Consider the following 15,466-nt stretch of genomic DNA (forward strand, 5'->3'; position numbering starts at 1 on the left):
GAGTGGTCCTTAAGCATGTAGAAGCCATAAAACCTCAAGAATCCATTTAAATCTTGTCCGATTTTTAAAACAAAGCAAAACTAAAAATAAATTTGGTCCAAGACCATCAAAAATTCCAGGAAACTCAGAGTAATATGAAAATATTTTTTTGGGATTTTTAGGGTTCATAAATTGGCCATAAATAATTAAATTCATAAGCTATATAAAACAAATAACAAAATAAACACATTTTAGAAATTAAAATACCAAAAATAGAAAACCAAGGACCTGTTTGATTTAGTTTTTAAAAACTGTTTTTTAATTTTATAACTTTCATGTTGGTGGAAATTTGGTTTGAAACATTTAAAGTCCCCAAAAGTGGCCTCGAAAATGGCTGAACGGTGAAAATGACCCATAATTCTCAAAAGTGACCTATAATGTCTTGCTCCATAACTCTCAAAATAAGTATTTTTTGGACATGGGACCATATTGAAAAACTTGTAGTTATTCTTCCCATATTTTCAGGCATATAAAGTTTGAAACTTTTCAATAAAAAATGAGGAAGTTATGAATTTTACAAAATCAGCACTATGAAGTAACACTTAGAAAAATTTCCACTTCACCAAGTTACTTCATGAACAAGTTAGCCTCCAAAACTACATTTCCCTTGAATTTTTTTCACCAAAAGCGATATGATGTTGAAACATGATTTTTTACTTCAACTTTGACCAAAAGTCCACTTGGTCAACAGTTGACTTTTGTTGACTTTTGCTCAAATAATCAAATAACCAAGAATAAACCACTGGACATCAAATAATACCCACCAAAGGTCCATGATCCAAATGAGGATTCACTAGTACACATATAATCCATTGAGAACCAAGTTGCTCAAGAAATTTGTCAGAAACAGCCTTTGACCAACAGTTGACTTTTCACTAATCAAGTCAGAATTCAGCAATCATCCAATGCAATGCTTTGAGAAGTCTTGTGATGAATCCAATGGTCATACTTGATACCTTGGGCCATCAATTTATCAAAGAAACCAATTCTTGATAAAAATTCAACTCAATTCTTGAAAGGGGCCAAAACCCTAATTCCTGATCAAAAGGCTTAAGGGCCAAGTAACTAAAGCCACACACTGATTCCTCAAAGATTCTTGGGGAATTTCAAAAAGCCAATGATATTGAATCAATAATATACTCATGAGTATGAGGTCCCACACAACTTTCCTTGAAAACTTCCATCTTCAACTAATGATCACAAGCTCTAGCAATCCTTGATCCCCCACACAAGTACCAATGTAAATGCAATGTATGAGAAGCAATAAGCATATGATGGTTGGAAACCAAGTGAGCAAATTTTGGGGTGCAACAACGCCTTACAATCTAAACTTCTTTTCATCATGTTCAACATCGTTGTATTTTTTTGTATTACCATGTCTGGCTAAATCTTTCAAAAGGCTAGAATGTAAGGATCGCGGTTAAAGTGATGTTTCACATATTGCATCTGTAGAAATGCTTTAGGGGCTGTTTTGATTTTTAATTCGAATTTTCTGAAACAAACTTGGTTAATTTTAACTACTCAAGGAGTGCGAAAGCACCCTGGCTTAGTTAACTAGGAATTTTTATCACTTTAAGGAAAAATGATTTTTGAAACTATTTTCGGACGCGTTGATAGATTTAAAATCAGGAAACTCCTTGGGTAAACTTTCCGAATCAAAATCGCTTTTCAATTAAGCTTACGGGTCTTATTTCTTAAAAATAGGTTTACTACTTTAGCGTTCTGCGCACCTTTTATAAGTGACAATAAAATGCCTTAATTTAAGGGTAAACTCGGTTCTGAATACGCAAAAGCGACAATTCCTATTAAATGGATTCTTTTCAAGAGTAGAAAATATTGCCCCATAAGTAGTTCTATTTAGACAATCGAAGCATTGTTTAACTGACGTGAAATACACTCAAGCCTATCTTTATCTGCACTGTATTTATCATTTTCTTTATTTACTGTTATTTTGCGACATCAATATCTCGTTTGTACCGCCCTAGATAAACATCGTAACAATAGTAATCGATAGATTGACGATTTGGTCTCTGTGGGATCGATAATCTTTTATATTACTCTGACGCGATTCGTGCACTTGCGAATAGATCGATCGTCGGTGTCTGATGTAGAGTTGTTTAATGTAGATGTATTACATGTACTTGCTTTTCTATGAGAATATTTTGTTCTTTGGTTGGAGATTCATTATCAACAGGATTCCAACCAAAAGTCAACTAGCTGGGAGGGGTATTTTGTTGGATGCGAGAGACTTTTGTTGTGTTTTTTTTTTTGCTTTAGGCACGATGAATCTTTGATGCATCTCTTCTGCAAGTGTGTTTTCACGAGAAGAATTTGGTCGAAGGTTATGGCTTGGATAGAGATCGAGTTGGTATTGTCCATTGAGGAGTTTGCTGAGTTTTGCTTGTTGTATAAAAAGGTGAATAACAAAAGAGATAGATTACTATTGGTGTGATTTAGTTGGTCTCTGTTTGGAGCATTTGGTTAATGCGCAATGTTGTCCAATTCAACCGTTTGGTTTTCAATTTTGAAGAATGTATGACGAGATTAACTTGTAATACTCTTTCTCCTTGGAACTTTTATGCTTGGAAGACATTACCTTTCCTTTGTAGATTGAAATAGAGACTTTTGTTCTTATTGGGTTATTCCTATTAATGAAATAATTGCTTATTCAAAATTTAAAAAAACAACGTTTAAATTGGGTGGCTAATCTAATTAGTTAGTTTGGATTTTTCTAGCAAAATTCAACCTAATATTTTACAATTCAAAGCTAAACCAAAACGAAAACGTAGCAAAATATCAGTTTTATATTTATGTTTACAAACTATTCAGCTACAATATCGCCACAAAAATCATCGTAAATCTCAAGTTAAATTAGGTCAGATAAATTTTTTAAATTTCTAATCAAAATCAATAAAGCTAGATCAGATTTTTAATTTTCTAATCAAAGCCAATTAGACTATAAATTATAAAAAAAAATATCCATCTTAAACGTTATATATTTGTTGATAATTAAGCATTGGTTTAATTAAAAAAATTAAAACTATAATATTATCAAAATTGTTAATAATTAAGCATTGGTTTGATTAAAAAAAATTAAAACTATAATATTTCTTTCATGAATGAGAACACAACTTAAAAGCAATTTCATATTTATATATCTTCAATGACTAATCCATCATTAAGATAACCAAGAAAACGATTTTATAATATAATTAGAGTGATGTTCAAACCATCATGCACTTTGACATTAAGAACCATTTGTCCAAATCAGCATAGAGAAACTGGCATATAGAAACATCAAGAAGTTAAAAGCAATGCAATTGTAACAGTAAATAGAACTTTGAATTAGGCTTCACAAGCTCAAAGATGCTGATATACTTTAAACATCAATTCCGCAACCTCAGAGATATTATTGATAGCTTACATAAGCAATAATAGAATTAAATATCTAAGCTATTCCACGAATTATCATTGTTTTCTTCTTCCAAAAATAGACTAATTAGTGTTGAATCTTATCTTTAGTGATAGTTCTTGTAGTGTCGTTCCTGACATTTCTAGATTTCAAAGGTAAGATGTCATAGTTAAATAATGGACTATAGGTTGATGATGATAATCTTATAGTAGTTTATGTTGTTAGATGAAAATAAAACATATCACAAAAGTGTCATGCAAAGAAGACAGATGCATATAGAAAATAATCAAAGAATAATTTTTTTATATATTTTAATTTTTATAATAACCTTGTATTCGGTTTTACTAAACAACAATCTCTAATCCAAATAACACTCCGGCATAATCTTTAAGATCTGGAACTTTCTTATTGATAATAATAAGATTTTCTATCAATTTCCTAAATGTTTGACCTATCAACAAACTATCAGATCCAGCTTGATGAAACTTTCCAACAACGCGACTCACATTTAGTGTAGTAGCTACTCGTTCCAGACCACCATGCAAAAAGTTGCAGAACTTCATCATGTGTTTCATATCGATCACTTTTTTTCCAAACAACACTTCTACATTATTTAAAAAATCCTCTAAACGGTTTGGTAAATTCTTTTGAGTCAAGATCTTCACCAAATATCCGAAATCATAAGCACCGCTAAATGTGATCCACATGACCGATTTGTTGAAAACAAGTCCGGACGAGAACATTAGTTCAGCAAAACGTATTGAATCCACACCGTTACGGAAATTTCGATTGAAGTCAATCCCTTGACGGCAGAGCATATGAATAGAATCTTGATTACAAGGATCATGATTGACGTCAAAATCGCGGAAGTTAAATTCCCAAATGTAGGTGTTGTTGCTTCCAAAATCAGGAAGATTTCCCTTAATGTCGGTAAGGGTGAGACCAAATTGGATGAGTTTAAGCTCATCAACATTCGCCTTCAAATAGTAGTAGTTGTCGTAGGGTTGAAGATAGTGACAATGGATTTTAGGTGAATGAATTACACCAGGAAATTCAGTGTCCATTGATACCACAGGATGTTGATGAATAGCTTGACGTATGAGATTGAATTCATACTCCAAATTATATGTCCACACTTGACGGATAATGACTTCCTTTAGTTTGCTCATGTTGAGTTTTGTGAATTCTTGATCTCGAGGAAATGATGTTGAAACTGAATTCAAACTAAGATTGTGAGACTGTAAACGATTGTGAGACTGTAAACGCTCTGCAAGTGAATACTAGATCTGTTTGTACTGTAATGAGATGAGAAGAGATTTGGCTGTTTTATATAGAAAGTAAACACTAAATACGGAAAAGATAAAGGATGTGTTTGTTATACTGCGTGTGTATGTTTGTGCATTCAACAATATAATCCGGCGGGTTTATCTCATAACAGTTTATCAAATCTAGTTTAAATGCGTATCTAATCAAATTATCTAGTGATATTACTTTTAGATTAATTCTAAAAATACATCAATAAATATTGATTTAGTAAAATTTAATTTAATATATATATAAATAATACTTTACTTATGGATACTAAGTTTTATATTTTTATTTTTATTTTAGAAAATTTACTTATATATAGTTACTGCCACGTGTACACTAAATAAAATATTTATATAAAAAAGTTATGACTTTTTGTTTTTATTTTTTATAATTTTAATTAATATTATTATATTAATTGCACCTCTTAGATTAATACTACTCTAATTTATTTTGTATTATTTATTATAATTAATGAAATACACTAATAAATTCCTAGTGAAAAGATAAATGCGCAGAAAATAAAGAGTCGAGGGTAAGAGAGATAACACCATGATTATATAGATACGGTCGAAATGAAGTGACTTAATCTTCTTTTCAAGATTTAATCTTGAGATTATTTGATAATTCTGAAGAATTTTTAATACGTTAAACTCTCGAACCCCCTTATACAAGAAAAAATGAAGTTTCAAGCTAACTTCGAACCAAACAACAAACACTAGAGAGAAGCGGCCAGACTTCCTTCAAAACAGCAGATTGAAGTGGTTAGTCTTTTTTCCAAACAACAACTTAAAGCGATTAGATCCCAAGCTAAACCGAGATTTTTCACAGGTTTATCTCAAACCAAAGTGAGCTTTTGAACTAGGCTGAACCCATGTACTGAACCCAGGTTTTGGCCAAGTTAGCCACGAACCACTATGATTTTAAATCATGCTTATCTCGAATCAAAGAAAGCTTTTCTCTTGGCTAAGCTTACGAACCGAACCTAGGTTTTGACTAAGATAACCATGAACCAAGTTAAAATTTTGAACCAGGATGATCTCGAACCAAAGTAAGCTTTTGACTAGTCTTAACTTACGAACCGTAATTGTGACTTAGAATCTAAATCTCCAAACCGTAATTGTGGATAAAATATTCAACCAAGAGAAAATACTCCTTGGTGAATTTACAACAAATCCCTTTCCAGAATTACAAAGATGCCTCACTAAACAAAAGAATTTTTTTGAAGCGCTACGACTTAATTTAAGTGAGAGAAGGTAAAGAAAATAATTTTTAGAGAGCGAGTGAGGAATGAGTTAAGAAAGCTCGAGTTTTTGGATATAAAATAGGAAGGGAATGACCTCTATTTATAGGCTATAGATTGCCAGAAAAAAATTATTGGGCCAAAGTTAATATGCCAGTCGTTTGGCATCATGCAACAACTGGTTAGAAGACATCAAAATAAACATTTATGTTGTTTTAAAATAAATGAAAGGAAATAGAGTCTTTATTGTTCATTAAAAAATTGTCCCTAACGATTAAGGATAATTTATGCACTAACCAATCTATTGGGTATAAGTGCAAATCTATTAGGCAGTATAACTTTTGTCAAAAAACATTCCGATAGTTTCTTATTCAACTATTCTGACTTCAAAACATTTTTAGGAATAAATCTTTAAGAAAAATAAGCTTTAAAATATATTTTAGGGTGTGTGTGTGTGATATATCTGTATAAATTTATGAAAAAACCCTTATCTGTTACAACATATTGTTCACACAGATGCGATATGGGGAGCTTTCACACTTCCTCTCTTTCAAGACTGGTCAGGTAATCTAGTCATATACACAATTGCTTGAATTGTTCTTGAATATGAGGCTTGAGTTTTAATCTAGTTGAGTTTCATCATCAGAGGATGTTTGTAGTGATTATCAAAACCCTACTTCGTCTACTTGTGTCTTTGACTGCTTACATTTAGTTGTCATCATCAAAAGCATATTCATCATTAAGAACATGTTATCGAGAGCTTCCTTTATTACTTAACCTACAAAAATTGGTTCCACATTCTCCTCTTTTTTATGATAACATCTTATCTCTCAGGGATGTGGTGAAAGAGACAAATAAATATATTTGGAGTAATTAAACCCCCCCTCAATAAAAAAGAGAGTATACTTTATTCCCCCTATAAGTAAAATTTTCCCCCTTTGTCAAAATCATAAATAACGGTAAAACATACATTGCAATAATTTAAATATGCAAACACATTGGTACACAAGCATTTAAGAAAGGAAAAAATTACACTTTTATTAATTCAAATTTGTTAAACTTTAAAGTACAATAACCAGGAAATTGTAGAATTTGAAATAATGAGAAAAACAGGAAAGCAAGCACACTAAAATAAGACACATAAGTGAGACTATCTATTTCCATAAGTATCATAATCCTTTGATATGATTTTCTTGATCTCTTCCGCATCTTTGGCTAAACTTTGACATATCTCCAAGACTTTGTAAATTTTATGTCTTCGGATTCGTCTAATTGTTCTTCTTTTTGGATTATTGAGACATCCTTAACTCTCCATGTTTGATAAAAACTTTTATCTCTCTGAGAGTGGTATAGTTGATCTTGTTGTTGGATGAGTCTATAGTTTCTCTTTGGTGATCATTTCTCCATAGGGAAGTTCTATTAACTTGTTTTCTCTAGAGCGAATCATATGGTGAAGTATTATTTCTATTCGGTTTGTTAGAACTTCTTGAGTTAAAATACAGAGGGGTATGACACTTTATCTGATGGCATAGTTAAGGTTGAAACTGCGTAGTAAAAGGATTCTTTTTTGAAGGAAATGGATGATGTGAACCTTTGCTTTTAGGATGCTTGATTTGAAGGGGAACTTTCGCTTCTCCATGGGGTTGATAACAAGGTAGTTTCGGGTTATGGCACACTTGAAGTTCTTAAATCCTATGGGTCCTTAATATGTGTAGGATATTCCATCAAAGGGAAAATAAACAATTCTATCAAAGTTGTCCTTATGGATATCTATTTACACTTCTCTCACTAATGATCTTAGGGAGGTTCCTACAAACTTTAGGTTCAAGTAAAGCTCTCTTACAAGGTTTGAAAAAGTTCTATCGGGTTCTTAGAAAGGCTTTACATGTTTGATAATATGGTTTGTAACTCTTCATGAAGCTTGGCTCCATGTACCATGGTTGGAGCACCCTTTTTCCGAGAATCCTCATCTTTTCTTCTTGCTTTCTGAAATTCTGGTATCAGATATAAGATATCGAAGATAATGTTACGACACTAATATCTGTTAACATACAATGGATAAAAATACATAATGGTAAAGCAAATAACACAAGCAATTGTTAACCCAGTTCGGTGCAACTCACCTACGTCTGGGGGCTACCAAGCCAGGAAGGAAATTCACTAAAATAGAATTAGTTCAAAGACTATCCATACACTTCAACAAGTTACAGTCTTTCTCACCTAATCTCTACCCGTGCAACTTCTACCTAAGCACTCTTAGATATGAGAACCCACTCACTTCCCTACAATCATACACCAGTGATTTTAAACAACAATCCCTTGAGAAAAGAAAATACTTTTCAATTACACACTCTTGATTTTACTTCACAGTTTCAATCAAGAAGACACACTCTTGATCTTGCTTCACAGCTTTGATCAAGAAGACACACTCTTGATCTTGCTTCACAGCTTTGATCAAGAAGACACACACTCTTGCTTACCAGCTTTAGAGTGACAAATTACAACCACAAATCAGTCCAATTCAATCATCAATGGATGACTTGAATGACCTACAAGTCTTACGACTAAATAGACACAAACCCTAACTCTCTCTCTATATTTCGCTCAATCTTGGTTGTGTGTTCAAACAGGTTCTCTAAGTCCCTTTTTATAGAAGCATCCAGCTGGGCTTGGACATCTTGAAAACCCTAAATCTATTTTCCAATCAAATCTTTCTATAACAGCTGTATAGATCTCCTTGGAAAATAAGTAAATCTGGTTGTAATCCATGATTGAATGCGCCAGCTAGCCATATCTTCAATCATCCAAAGATTGCCATTAATTGTGCAATCACAAAACATCAGACATTCATACTGAATGTTCTGTGTACAGGATGTCATGACATCGGGTCTGACATCCTGGAAAAATCATGCATAATCCAATAATTCCTTTTATAACTTCCAGCAGGTACAGCCATATTAGATGTCATGACATTGTGTATGTCATCTGAAACAATCCTGCATGAACATGTCTTTCATTTAAGCTCCAGCAGGTACATCCAATATCAGAAGCCATGGCATTGTAGGTGGCATTCTGAAACAATCCTGCTTGCACATGTTCTTAAACTCCAGCAGGTACATATGTGTCGCATTACGCGAAAAACCGGCGGGAAAACAAGAACAACAGAGCCGCCACCGTGCGTTATTTATCCCAAAAGAGGGAAAGGAAACGCTCAGAGTAAACCTGGAAAAGACATGGTCTCGCGACCAAAGAGAATGGGATCGGGAGTCGGTTATGCGAAAGGAAGGTATTAGCACCCCTACGCATCCTGTTAGATGCCCAAAAGTGCTTATTTGAGCTATCATATGTGGGCATCTTTCACACTTTTTCCTCGCTAGAATTGTCAAAACCACATTTGTTTTACATGGAATGCATTACATTGATGAACAAGCTTGGTGCCTTTGATGTGTGTGTTATTGTGCAGGAAAGGCATGAATTAATTGATAATAAAGACACAAGAGAATTGGCAAAGGAACCAAAGCAAGCAAGCATTTCATCTGCCTGCTCGCTAGGCGAGTCTGTGGCGAAGCAATTTGTTCGCTAGGCGAGCTCCTGGCGAGAAGCTCCAGTAAATTAGCAAATTAATTCGCTAGGCGAGCTCAAGGCGAAGTCTGCAGCGAATTCATTCTGTTTTGGAGAAAAGTGCAGCCAACACTCACTCGCTAGGCGAGGCTCTAGCGAGTCCCCAGCGAGCATTCCAGTAGCAAAACCTCTCAACCTCGCTGGGGCGAAGGTTGAGGCGAGTCCTTCGCTAGGCGAAGGTATGTTCGCTAGGCGAACATCACAGTTCACCAAGGCCCTGTTTTCTCTGGGCGCTGGGGCTTTTTGTGCTCATATTTGACCTTCGCTAGGCGAGCCATTCTGCTCGCCTAGCGAACATGACAGTTCTGCACTTGTCTATAAGTAGCAGGTGCCACTTTTGGGCACCATACCTCATTTTTACCAACTTTTCCATTTTTTGTACTTTCTCCTAGATATTTTACAGCATTGTTTTGTGGGAGCTTTTATGCCCTAATTTCATTTCTCTTCATCTAGCAACCATCTTCCACAAAAAGAAGGTGGATTCCCATCCAACTTCGATTATCCGACTTGGATGTTGATCAACCTTCTTTCCTTACTTGCCGACCAAGCTACCATGAAAATGAGTAGCTAAGTCATCCATTTGTCAAGGTTAGATGTAGGTGATTTCTAGCTTTGTGTGTAAATGTAAGGATCCTCATATGTAAACTCTTTAACGGTAAATATATGATGAAAACTTTGTTTCTATTTAAAACTATTTGTGTTGGTATTTGATCGAGAGATGTTTACCGATTCTTGACCTAGGTTTTCATCCAAACTTGTTTGTTAGCTAGAGATAGTAACGAATGATTTTGTTCACCATAAGGTTGAACCAAAAAGTTGTCATTTTGATAGATTGTGTTCGAGAGAAACAATGGATCAAAATGGCAAAACTCACAATGGGTGTTCGAGAGAAACGCATTGAGAGGACCTTGTGAAATTATTTATCATCTAAAGGAGTTTATAAGATTGTTGACCGAGTAAATATATGCAAAGCAATGTAATCATTGAAACCTAACTTTGACAATATTTCTCATATTAATCAAAACATAACTTTTACCGCAATTAATTACTTTGTATGCAAGATAACTTGATTAAAACCAAAACCCTAGTGTTACATTAAGTTAAGATTAATTCAACCATTGAACGGCAGTGATATCTTACAATCTCTGTGGATACGATAACAAAAACCCGACACGAAATATACATTTCAACAAAATGGCGCCGTTGCCGGGGATTGTAAATTGATATTGCGAGCATCGCAATGGTTGTTTAAGTTTTAGCTTGTGAATTTTTGACTTGTGCTTGTAATTTGTTTGGTTTGGTGTGCAGCTTACGTTTTATGCGAGGGCAAATCCCTGTGGACGAACTTCTTTTTGATCCTGAGATCGAGAGAACCGCAAGGAGGCTCAATAGCAAAACGAGACGTCGGAGGCAACAGGCTAGACAACGCCAAGAGCAAGGAGAAAGTTCTTCGACCACAAATCCACACCCATTCATACCAAACATGGAGCCACAACCACCACCACCTATTTCTACTCCATGTATCAATAGTCCAAGGAACACCGCTCAGTTTGCCAACCAAACAGGAAGGCAAGCTGAGATGAAGACGGGAACTCTGAATTTATTATATGGGAGTCCATTCACCGGAATGGACCATGAAGACCCATTTGCTTTTCTCACAAAATTTTATGAGATAGCATTGGCTGCCGGAGTGGATCAGGCTCAGGAGCTTCCGTTGTTCAGACGATTGTTTCCCCACGCTTTGCTCGGTAAAGCAAAGGATTGGTATCTTGATCAAACACCTGCCGTAATGACCGACTGGAATGTGTTAGAAGAGAAATTCATTGAAAGATTTTTCTCTCATAACCGATTCATGGAATCAAAGACGGCCATCTCGGTGTTTTCTCAAGGAACCAGTGAATCTTTAAATGAAGCGTGGGAGAGATTCAAGTCCATGCTTAGGAAATGCAAAGGGCATGGATTTGATGAATTAACTCAAATCCATATCTTCAGAAATGGACTTCAACCAAACTGTAAGACGTTGTTGGATGCCACCTCGGGTGGCTCGTTGATGTCAAAAAGTGCCGAAGAAGCCACAAACATTATCAACCGTATGGCTTTGAATGATCTTCAAAGTCAAAGTCGTGGAAATTCTTTGAAGAAGGCGGGAGTGCTTGAGTTAGGGACGAATGATGCCATACTTGCCCAAAACAAGCTCATCTCACAACAAGTGGAACTCTTAACGCAACAAATCAAAGAGTTAAGAGAACCGTCAAAAGCTAAACAAATAGCTTGTTGTGAACTTTGTAAAGGTGAACATGACACCGGATTTTGTCCACCTCCCGGTTTTGACGAAGTAAATTACATGGCCAATCAACGGGACTATCAACCAAGACAACAACAACCTTATCAACCGCATGATCGCTCGACAGTGTGAGTCGAGAATGGGATACAAACTGCAAGTGCACAGTTCTATCGCGTAGTTTTAAAAGATATCGATCCCACAGGGACTTATGAATCGATATACCGTTATCTAAGGTTACTACGTAAATCTAAGGTGAAAATGTTTGATTGTTTGGGGAAAAACTAAGAGCTAAAATAATATCTAGATTAAATATTAATGAAACGGATATCGGTATGTAGTTCGTCAAAACTAGGGAATCAAGTCTTTGTCGGTTTCTTGGTTTTAAAATGAATCGTTTCGGTTAACTTTATTGGTTAAAGGTTTTATCTCAAACTCTCGCTCTGTTGAATAAACCATGATTTTATATTAATGTAGCTGTCACTTATAATTAAGTCAAAAACCATATTTTGAAAACAATAAAGTTGCAGAAACTCCTTTTAAGAAAATACTGACCGTTTTAAACACCCTTATCTCAAACTCTCGCTCTGTTGACTTAGGTTATATAATCAAATCCAAATGCTTAACTCTCGTCCTCACATTCAATCTTTAAAAATACTTTTTGGAAAAGGTCAGAATTTAATTAACTCTAAAACTTGCTCTCGCCCTGATCTAGAATTAATGCCTAACTTACACTGTCCAGTTAAAATCTCAAACTCTCGCTCTATTGATTTTAACTTCTTTATGTCTTTTACTTTTGTAAAAAATCTTGTTATTAAACCTGTAAGTTGAGACCGTAAAAAGATTGATTTTGATTTTAAGTTTAGATAGACCGACTCAGTCTTGATCCCTTATTCTGCTTACTTTACATACCGATACCTAGGCAAATTAGCCAGACATGCTAAATAAATAAGAATTTATATCATGCATAAACAGACTCATTCCAGGCAGATAATATAGATAAATAATAAAACAAAATATTAAATAATGATTAAAGAACCTGAATGCGTAATACAATAGTCTTGAACACTCCACCACAAGCCGGTAGGATTTGTTCTTGGATTCTTCAATTAAACAGCAAATTAAATCAAGGAAATAAAACTGGAATATAACGTAAGGTTAAATCCGGTATAAAGTTGCACAATAGTTTCCGGTGTAGAAACTATTATGCGAAAAAATATCTAAAAGCTAAAATGGGAAAGGTAAATTTGCAAGGGAAAAAGAATGTAAAGCTTGCAAAACAAATAAATAAAATAAACAATGTTGGAAAAGAAAAATAAGCAAAAGCTAAAACAGAAGGTTTGAAAAGCTTTGGCAGAGTAGACGGCAAAAGAGGGGAGAGGAAGCGGAGCCCTTTTAGGTTTCTAATGTAGCTATTTATAGTAGTGCTTCTAACTGCTTTTTGTTTCCCACGAGTCTTCAGCATGGCTAAATACACGGCGTGGGCATAGGACACGAACTCTCTCAACGTCTCTTCAATTCTTCTGAGGGCGTGACTTGCGCCAAAAAGCTAGTGGAATGGTGTGACGCTCGTCACACCATGTGTGACGCTCGTCACAGGGGTGCTTTTAGTGTGACGCTCGTCACAACCCTTGTGACGCCCGTCACAGGCACAACGTGCGCTTTCTTTGGGCTGGGCTTGGTCTTTGATATTTGTTTCCTTTTTACTCCTTTCTACACCTCCTTTTCTTCCCTTTTTCACTTTTGCTTCAAAATGGATACCTGACATAAATAGCAAGGAAATACTGCATAATATCTGATAAAATGAGATAAACTAAAGTGAATGATAATATAATCTAATTGAATTAAGTCTTAAAATGTGATATAATTTCGTGTTATCAAACTCCCCCATACTTAAATCTTTGCTTGTCCTCAAGCAAAATTCAGTATAGAACTTGTTAAAAGTTTTAGCCAGATGAAATTTCAAAGCACACATCAATTCGTACTAGGTTGCAAATGGATTTTTGTTTAGGAGGACTTGAGTTTAATCTTGACATCAACAACTACCGTTACAACTTAGATAACCCTACCTTATGCAAATCAGTTCAAGTACCCTATGATAGCTATCCTGGTTCCTTTAGTCTTATTTTACCCATTTTCATTCTAGCGAAATCACATTAAGCCCTTTATCTTTTCGCGCACATAGTGGAGTAACCGGTTAGTGATTATGATCCGCTTTTCGCTAGAAGTTCTGGTACATAAGTCGGATAACTTCATTATTCAGTCCATTGCAAATTGCGGGGGATCGAACCGTAGTCCGCCCTACCAAGTTCAGTACCAGATACCTACTGAACCAACTCATAATGGATTTTTCATATTGTGTTTTTGCATGATCTGCAACTTTTAGATTAAATGATCTGGTAAGGATCACCTAATTTAATCAGTGCATTTCCTGATATATTCATATATTTTATGTTACTTTGGGGATCATTCACTTATATTCATCGGCTCTCCACGTAGTTTGCTATTAAGACGGTGCTGACTTCTCGTATAAACTACTCGGGGTTGTTATAAAACTAAAAGTTCGAGGAATCGGTATAATAGGTACTTATCCTGATCTAACATATTGAGGTTCTCAGAGCGTTGTTATGGTAATGATTTTGTTTTGATTTCACTCAAGTTTTATAAAGTAAGCAACCTTTATACTTATTGGGTGTGTTAAAAAATTTTTTTTGTTATGGCTCAAGAAAATTGAGGGAATGGATAATAGAAATTTTCACACTCGGACTTAACTTAAAATAAATTTTTTTTTTTTTTTTTTTTAGATAATAAGAAAGGGAAATAACAATGAAAGGGAAGGTAACATACTTGAAAAATGGAAATAGGAAGAATATTGTTTCCCCCCATACTTAAACTAAACATTGTCCTCAATGTTTTAAGGGAAAGAAATACAAAATGGAAATGCAAAGAAAATAACAACTAAGGCTGCCTTCCGCCTCTGGTTCTTGGACCTGGTGATCTTTGACGTATGTCTAAGTTGTCGAACCTGCTAAACAACTCCGTAAACCGCTGGTCGGTTATGGCATTCCGAGCATCCTGTTGCTGTTGCATTTGACGCATCATCTGCATCATCTCTGCATTCTGTGCCTGCATACCATCGATAGCATCCATAATGTCGTCGTTGGTTGCAGGCCTTCTTCGTCGACAACGTTGGGAGGATGGGCTAGTTGCATTACCGGAAGGGTTGAGCGGGACTGAATGTTGTGTAGGAGGATGATCACCTTGCTCCATTGCTTCAAACTCGTCTGTGGGCGGGTTTGTTTGTGAAGGCTCGGTGGCTTCGGGAGCGTTTAGATCATAGAGGTGGCGGTCGGGGTTTGTGACATCAGTTAGGGCGATATTTGGTAGAACAACGCTTGGGACTGCCTGGTTGTTCACCATAAGATAATATCCTCCGCCTACTCTGTTCTTAATCAGGCGGCTGGATCGACAGTAGCTGATATCCATAGATAGGGGAGGTAGAGATTCTAAAGTTTGGAGTTTATCCCCTAGGTTTAGGCCAAGTGCTATGGTGGTGATTAAT

The 15,466-nt window shown here is 35.4% G+C and overlaps 1 pseudogene; it reads right to left on the reverse strand.

The window, feature by feature from the left end:
- Positions 1 to 500: 500 nt before the first annotated feature.
- Positions 501 to 15,466, reverse strand: part of LOC127102042 (probable CCR4-associated factor 1 homolog 11) — a 56,383-nt pseudogene continuing 41,417 nt past the window's right edge.

The sequence above is a fragment of the Lathyrus oleraceus genome, chromosome 7 (genome assembly GCF_024323335.1).
Source record: "Lathyrus oleraceus cultivar Zhongwan6 chromosome 7, CAAS_Psat_ZW6_1.0, whole genome shotgun sequence".
Taxonomy (NCBI): domain Eukaryota; kingdom Viridiplantae; phylum Streptophyta; class Magnoliopsida; order Fabales; family Fabaceae; genus Lathyrus; species Lathyrus oleraceus.